We start from the raw sequence: 6,643 nt of genomic DNA on the forward strand, positions 1-6,643 counted from the left end.
GATAGTATTAACCGGTCAACATTTTAACAATCAGTTAACGGTTAAACGGTCAATATGAGTGTAATATTCTGTGTTAATACCAAGCAAAGCCACGCCCATACGTTACGTGCGGATTTACGTAAGGGTAATTACGTGGAGCGCATGACGGAATAAAGTTGTTACTGATTGTTCGTATGTCTAATGGTTACTTTCAACGCAAAGTGATAAAACAAAATGCATTACAATGAGCATCCCTAGTCTTAATTTACAGCAAATCACAAATCCCTCTCTGTGTATTTGAGTCGTATCTTACAGAGATTTGAAGATATTTTTCTTTCAAACATTGTTTTTACTAGTTTGCATTATTATTTATTTTTTATTGTTTTTTTACAGAGATAAAAGTTCAGAAGGCCCTCAGTACAGTTTTCACTATAAAAAAAGTAATCGACTGTATATGGAAAAATGTGTATTTTAATTGATACACAAGGATTAATTAAGTGGTTAGGTAACAAGTATTCTTTTTTTCACATTGTGTGAGCTTTTTGTACATCACCGTGGTCAATTTATGTTGTCTTGTTATGTGCTTTATAAATAAAATTGACTGCGGAACAGTGAGAGTTACTTTCATTACGGTAATATCATGTAAACGGAAGAGTGTGCGGCACTATCACTGTGTTTACGGTAATATCAGCGACAACAGAGAAGCTGCGCTAACAGAAGCGGACTGTTTCCCTGCACTGTTTGAGGTAATATCAGAACAAAATGTCATGTTTTCAGGTTATTTTAACTGTTAGGGTTGAGACTGAATCATGGTCTTATGTGTTTCAGTTATATCTATCTTTAGAGACCTCTTCAAGCCATCTGTAGATGTGATTTATAATGACGAGGTTATTCGCTAAAGTTAGCCAAATTTGTCCTACTGCTTAGCCTATTTTAGTTGAAAGTCAGTTGTTCTTTAACCGAAAACTTAAACCCTCCCTTACGAAAATTTACCATGGTTTTACTACAGTTAAAACCAAAAAACATGGTAACTGGTTATCACAAATAACCATGGTTTTTGAAAAAACTATAGTAAACGATGGTTACTGTAGTAAAACCATGGTTTTGCCCTAAGTAATCAATGCACCAAAAAAACATGGTTACTACACTTGTACCACAAAAAAAAACCATGGTTAATTTTCTTAAGGGCTGCCTCTCAAATTGCATATTATCTGTCCTAATTCATATTTTAACCGTTTTGTTCAAATACAGAAGCAGGCGAGCCTTCACCTGCTGTCAATGTGGAAAGTGTTTCATACAGAAAAGTCATCTTGACGAGCCCATGAAAACTGACAATGAAGAGCACCAATATGCGTGTCCTCAGTGTGGAAAGAGTTTCAAACAGAGATCAACACTTGAGGTGCACATTAGAGTTCACACTGGAGAGCGTCCATACACATGTCCTCAGTGTGGAACGAGTTTCAGACAGAAAGGTCATCTTCAGGTACACATGAGAATTCACACTGAAGAGCGTCCATACATGTGTCTTCAGTGTGAAAAGAGTTTCAACCTCAAATCAACGCTTCAGAGGCACATGAGAATTCACACTGAAGAGCGTCCATACCCGTGTCCTCAGTGTGGAAAGAGTTTCAACCGCAAATCAACGCTTGAGGACCACATGAGAATTCACACTGGAGAGCGGCCATACACGTGTCCTCAGTGTGGAAAGAGTTTTAAACGCAAATCAACGCTTAAGGAGCACATGAGAACTCACACTGGAGAGAGCCCATACACAGGTCCTCAGTGCGGAAAGAGTTTCACACAGAAAACAAGTCTTAAGTAGCGCACAAGAAAATTCACACTGGAGAGCGTCCATGAACATGCCTTCAGTGTGGAAAATAAATAGTAGATTTGCTGTTAATTTACTCATCAAGATGTTTCTTCAGTAGAGCAGGAAGGGTTTTTAGCTGCTACCCGTGATATCAAGACCAGTAAAAATGTGTACAATTACAAATACATAAATGACTTCATTGATTTAAATTAAATTAACCGTAATGTCTCAAAAAAGCTTTGCCCATACCTCTTTGAATTTTTGTACAGTACACAGACATGATCACTTCTGATATACAGGTCAATGTCTTGTGTTCTCTTCAGGTTCAGTGTGAATGATGTCAGAGGTGATTTCATGTTCAGTGTCTCAACATTGATCTGACACTAAGAACAACCGTGATGTTGTGTTTTGTGTCTGTAAGTTATTGAGTTAGAGGAGATCATCCTGAAAGTGTGTTTGAATGATGAGATGAAGTTGATTTTATTTCTTACGTAAATACTTTATTAGTTTTCTCTTTATGTTTCATATTCTTGATGTGTTTGTTGTCTTCTCTTAAGCTCTATATGTTATTATACAGTAAAATCAGCAGAACGATCATCAAACTTTGAGGTGTTGTGTGTTTTTTGGAGGGTCTGTAGTCCCAGCCTCAGACATCACGCCCACGGACCATTGGCTAAACGTCTGATGCGTAAGGCACACTTTTCTGGAAACACTTAAGCACGTTCGAAGTCGTCATCTGATTGATTGAATTTCATGGGATTTCCGGGAGACGTGCGTGTCGTGTTCTTTAAAGGGAACCCAGTGTATAGAGATGTATGGCTTAATACGTTGTAATAGCCTTACACTACAGGCATTTGTTGTTAGAAACACATCAAATGTTTTCTTTTCTTTTAAAAAAAACTAAATGTAATACTCGTTTTAACCTAAGGAGGCCGCCATGTTCTTTTTCGATGACGTAAAACGGTTGCACGCGTACAGGCAGCCAAACTGAACACAGACACACTAATCAGTTCTTCAGTAAATATAAGGTGCTTTAGGATAAATATATATATGTAAATAATACTAAAATAATAAAGAAAGAAAATAAAGACGCTATTTGGTGTATTTTCATACATTTTAATATTACAATACAAACATACATATTAATAACCAAAATCATTTCGAATCTAATACATACACAATGTTTTAGCCATTATAAAATGCATTTTATCCAGATTTTCACTCTCTCTGTCATAGCTGATGGGGGCTAATATTCACGTGTGCTCTAATACAGAATAAATAACCAAACCGCAAGCATCTTATTATTGTGTTTATCAGTATATTCTCATAATGTATAAAGTATACTGGATGATGATGTCTTAATTAGTCTTAACTGGCTTAAAGACGGTAGTTTAAGCTATGATTTAATGCGTGTTTACCTTGAACAGGCGCTTGCTGAACGCATTTTTATTTTATGGTAGGCTGCCTGGCTTGTGTCAAGAGGACATACCGCCACCCACTGTCCCTGTGTATTTATATATCTGATCTTATGTTTGACGTCTCATATTTTACTCTATAGGCCTATGTGGAAAACGTGTGTGCTTCGCTGTAGCGTAAAGAGAATGGGTTTAGGTTGCAACCAGATAGCACAGGTACATCTGTAAGATGCCTGCTAAAGATATGGAGATCTGGATAACATCTGCTGTGTAAAAACATCTGCTAAACATCTCAGAAAGAGCTGCTGTACATCCATTCTAAATCCTACACATCTTACAGACATCTTCTAGAGGTCTATATGACATCTGACAGCAGACGTCTCAGAGATGTAGGGCAGATGAGCAAACAGCATCTGCCAGATGTCTTGCAGATGAAAATGCAGACATCAAATAGATGTCTGCCAGATGTGCGTGTGCTATCGGATTTTACGTCACAAATTTTGATGCATAAAAATGGCAGCCTCGAGTAAAAATATTTTTTCAAAGTTTATGAATACTGTGACAATTACACTGTTTTTTTTATTTCACATTTATAAAGTCAATGCCATTATTAATATATTAAGCCATACATCTACTCAAGGTTCCTTTTACGGTCCGCCTGGAAACAGCACGAAGCCGTCTGATCTAAGAAGCAGCCGTGTTTACAACGGTCGCTATAAGAATTCATCACGATCGACTAAATGCTTAATTCTTAAAAGTATGCAAGGTTCATGGCTTAAACCTATAATCATTTTGTTCCTGTTAAAGCGGCAACGAGTAACTTTTTTACCTTAAAATAATGTCTCTAAAATTATTTTAGTGGTAGGTCAACTTTTAACTGGACGAATTATACTGCCGTTGCTACCTGAGCAGCCTCCTATCGGCTGAAACTGCACTTGTAACTTTGGTGTTCGGGCCTGTACAAGCCCCGCCTATCCCCTGCTTTACGGCATACTTCACGTTTTAGTCGTAGCCTGGGAGAAGTTAGCCAACAGCAGAGCTAACAGTAAGACGAAACTATCCAAAACATCACCATGGCAGAGCCAGCCAAAAAAACAAAGAGGGTTTTGTCGAAGGAAGCAAAGAGAAAAAATCGAGAGAGTGATCGGACACGAGGCCGGTCATGAATCAATATCGGACAGACTTACACTCGGTGGCGCGAGCAGCAAGAGGCAACGGGTTGCAAAACGGATGCAGACCTAGCGGTCCTGCTCCTGGATTTGTAAGTGTTATTTGTACATTTTTTGTTACTGTCCTGTACTTTTGAACGTATTTGTTATTAGTCTGTGTCATTGACGCAACACCGGTTCGCACTTTATAAGCGTAAGGCAGCTGAGAGATAATATATCCTGTTTGCTGAGAGCGCGTGGTTTGAGTCGGAGGTCTTTCAAACTTATTCTTAATACATCGTTTATTCTTGTTATATCTTAAGACTTGTGTTTTAAATTGTTATTCACCGAGGGTAAAACTTATCCTTAAGTATATCCCATACCAAAAATCATCCTTAAACGAACTGATAATTTATTTTTATTGGATCATTCGCTATTAGCCTCAGGCTGTTAGCATTCCCAGCCTGCCTGCTCACTGCTTAACACACTGTTCTCATTATTACATCACTAATGGCTAATGTTTCAGATGTGTTTGTACCTCTGAGTGCAGATGAGGAAACGATCGCACTTCAGTCGGAACTGGAGGCTGTGGAGAAGCAGATCCAGGATCTACTAGAGATGCAGACATAGTTAGTATATTTAAGTTATTTATATATTTTGACTTTACTTACATCCAATGGGACAGTCGAGAGGTTGTTGCGATCCGTTATTTTGAATTCCCGCCTGCGCGGAGCGGAACAACACCGGTGAACACTCGTGCCACTGATGTTTGATCGCAGACGGATCGGCGACATCAAAGCACAGTGAGAGCTATTTGTGAACTGACTGCTCTGTATGCTTTAGAGATGTTATTCTAAGTCCGCATGCTTTTGTCATAAAGTGATCGGTCTGCGCAGAGCTGGAAAAAGTTAAACACACATACTAACGAAAGCGCCACATGGCACATGCCTTGACGCTGCGACATTGGGCCAACAGCGCCACAGTACTGTGGAGGGCGAGACTGCACAATAAACACACAGAGCAGCTGCAGTTTGTTTGGATGGAAAGCACAACAACGTTTACATTTTCAAAAGATTTCAGTGACTTAGGATCTACTTATAGAATAAAAATGTTTATTTATAATATATTAATATAATTAATCTATATAATACAAATAGTAAGAAATATAAAATAATCAAAAAGCTTGCTGAAATTTTTCAAATAACATTTAGCCTTTTCTAATCATGTGCATGATTTTAAAATGTGTGTTCACTTAGCAGGGGCCAAAAACCAAACTTTGGACTATTCTTATTCTCATAAAACATCAAAATGATCAGACACTAAAAATCCCTATTTCATGCAGAATTTTGGGGGTTCCTCTAGATACTGTCTTGTACAAGAGAGATTCTCCAGGAACCACTTACAAGTTTACAGATCTTACAAGAACATTTTTTAGAATTTGAGTTCCTTCAACTTTTTCATTTTTACTGTGTATTAACATATATTACACAAAACACAACGCTGGTCGCGATTGTGTTTAGTGACTTCCGATATAATAACAAAAGAAAAGTACTATAGGTTACAAAACACATTCAAGTCCATGCGTTGTGTTTCGGGTAAATACAAATGTTCCATGTAGCTAGCACGCTCTGTCATACACAGACCAACTAGCTGCAACACTAGGCTTATTACCGTTCTTTGTTGACATTACAGTTATAATTATGGAGAAACGATACATAAATTTTGTACTGATATACGAAGAACATATGGTAACACGGACTACTTTACCTGATCGGTGGACATAGTTTGAACGACGTATCTGGGTCCGTCGGCTTAGTAAACAAACTCACGTGTATTGAGCTGCCAGCGGGAAATCTTTGCGACAGTTTTTAGCACTACTACAGACAATTCGCTAAACAACCACGTGGGGCAACAGTAGCAAAAGTTACTCGTTGTCGCTTTAAATTTTTTACCGTTCGTGGATGTACATCGACTGTTACTGCGGGACATTTCACGCCTCTAAACATGAGCGTGAAACGAACGTGATTGATTGCTTTAACTGTCGTCATTATATGGCCTTTTGGCTAGCAAAGAAAGCGGGCAGTAGCGCGAGACTAGAGGTTTTGTTACACTCTGGTGTGGGTTACATCTATTTTAACTCATTAGAAAATGCGTTTCATTGGTTATAGAGATTCTCTTCTGGTGTTTAATGTAGACATACAAGCGTTGTGATGTGATCGTTTTATTATTCTGAGCATTTTTAATCAGGCACTCAGAAGAGATCTGTGATGATGTTTGATGTGGATTTAAAG

At 38.1% G+C, this 6,643-nt stretch overlaps 1 pseudogene; it reads left to right on the forward strand.

Annotated features, from left to right (window-relative positions):
* Window positions 1-658: 658 nt before the first annotated feature.
* Window positions 659-2,391, forward strand: LOC130561165 (gastrula zinc finger protein XlCGF49.1-like; annotated as a pseudogene).
* The last annotated feature ends 4,252 nt before the right edge of the window (window positions 2,392-6,643 follow it).

This window comes from Triplophysa rosa, linkage group LG11 (assembly GCF_024868665.1).
Source record: "Triplophysa rosa linkage group LG11, Trosa_1v2, whole genome shotgun sequence".
NCBI lineage: Eukaryota > Metazoa > Chordata > Actinopteri > Cypriniformes > Nemacheilidae > Triplophysa > Triplophysa rosa.